Source organism: Poecilia formosa, unplaced genomic scaffold, assembly GCF_000485575.1.
Source record: "Poecilia formosa unplaced genomic scaffold, Poecilia_formosa-5.1.2 Scaffold937, whole genome shotgun sequence".
In the NCBI taxonomy this organism is placed as follows: domain Eukaryota; kingdom Metazoa; phylum Chordata; class Actinopteri; order Cyprinodontiformes; family Poeciliidae; genus Poecilia; species Poecilia formosa.
The window spans coordinates 1,935-3,817 of record NW_006800876.1 but is presented as its reverse complement, the minus strand read 5'-3'; the positions used below and the strand labels follow the sequence as shown (position 1 = coordinate 3,817).

The 1,883-nt window shown below is 39.5% G+C and overlaps 1 long non-coding RNA gene across 1 annotated transcript in view; it reads right to left on the bottom strand.

The window, feature by feature from the left end:
• LOC103132153 (uncharacterized) overlaps positions 1 to 1,393 on the bottom strand; it is an 8,737-nt gene extending 7,344 nt beyond the window's left edge. The window contains exon 1 of the long non-coding RNA XR_001660861.1: positions 1,354 to 1,393. This is a non-coding gene — a long non-coding RNA (uncharacterized LOC103132153). The remainder of the gene's footprint in view (positions 1 to 1,353) is intronic.
• Positions 1,394 to 1,883: the final 490 nt, after the last annotated feature.

Below are 1,883 nucleotides of genomic sequence, written 5' to 3'. Positions count from 1 at the left end.
TGGCTCTGAAGGTTCAGGTCAGAGTCCATCACTACTCGCAGGTTTTGGGCTGATTGTTAGGTTTTGTCATCTGAATCTGGCTCCCAAAGGCTATCTCAAATTCTCCTGGATGCTATGAACAAGATGCTCTGCTCCCACTACCTGCTCCTTTCCCCATGACATCTATGGACCTGATCCAGAGCTCTACCCAGGTCAGCTGATGACCGCTCTGTCACTTACCAAGTACTAGGACTAGGGTTTTATGGACAGTGTTCACTGACTTGCCTGCAAACACTCTTGAGAATATCTATAAATAGACACTGTAAACTCACTGCCTTTGCCGCCCCCGTCCCTCATCATGTCCCTGTACTGCAGCCTGTTGCAATGAACCAAGTAGCTGCGTCGCTCACTTGGGCTTCCTGTTCTGGGACCCGCCCACCACCATCACCCTCTTCTCTCTCACTTCTCCTGCTCCTGAACCACAGGCTCTGTTTTTATGTTGGTAACATAAAAAACAACTACCATCATAGTGTAATAAAACAAGTGGTACATGACTGAATACCAAAATGAATTTGTAGTATTTTAATTCAGGATGAAAAAAGACCAAATCAGGCAGATAAGAAGGTGAAATCAATGACAAACATTCTGGTTTCTGATAGGTGTGAAGCACCAGGCTGAACTAATTATGACTGTTAGTGTGATTTGGAGCAGGATAGTTGAAAAGGATAAATCACCATTGTAACCTTTGTGCTCCTGCTTCTGTGAAACACAATCAAGGCTTTATTAAGCCAGGATATCTGAAAAATTCTGGCTTAATCTGCTATTCATGTTATGTGAAACAGAACTCAGAGTTTGAATTCAGGATAAAGACATATGTTTCAGGATCGATAGTTTTCCATGTTTATTTGTTATCCTGTTTCCCCGTTGATTTTTCCCAGGTGTATCTCGTTCCCTTGTTTACCTCCCTTTGTATTTAAACCCACCTGTTGTCTTTGTCACTTGTCAGATCCTCGTCTAACGTCTGTTTCTGTCCTCTGTGCTGCCAGTGATTTTGGATTTTGAGTTGTTCTCCAGGTTCTTCATTAAATCATAATTTTCATCATGACTATCTGGGTTCACCGGCGTCTCCCTCACGACTACACATCATGACAATATGAAGCAGATTGATCAGAGAAAAACAAAATATCAGCTGTTCATGTTGATTGATTGCAGTTCATCACTAATTTAATAATCCTGAAAATTAACCTTTAAAAGGAAGAGATGAAACTTTGAGCTGAAATCAAAAGTGAATCTGTTTCTCCAAACTTCAGAGAGAAAAATCAAACAGGAAAGTTTCTGAAGACAAAGTTTAAGTAGGAAACAAATCAAACTTACAGTTTGTTCAAACGATCCAAAGAGATGAAGAAGAAGATCTGAACAACAGACTGACTTTAAACTGAAAGTAAATGTGAGAGATATTATGACTGATGACGTCACAACTCACATGGTTTTTAGTTTCTTCTTTCAAAGCAGTAGAACCAGAAAGTAGATCTGAAATGAAATCAGAGGAAAAATAATAAAATCTTCATGAGGAAGAAGAGAAGATTTGATGAAAATCATCAAATCACGAGGAGAAACTAACCCAGAAACCAGAACAACTGATTTATTCATTCTGCAGTAACTGGTCAGAATATAAATACAAACAGAAAATAAACCGAAAAGTTGAACTAAACTGTAGCTCCTATATAATCATTGATCATCATGTCAGTGAGGTGAGCAGAGTGAGGACAGTCTCTGGTTAAACAGGATCAGCTGAGCAGGTTCTGCTGATCCCGGTTCAAACCCTGATTTCATTTCAATCATCAACCTGAATGTTTTGTCTCTTGTAACTGAGTCTAGATCTATTAAAGCAGAACTAGAGGTTT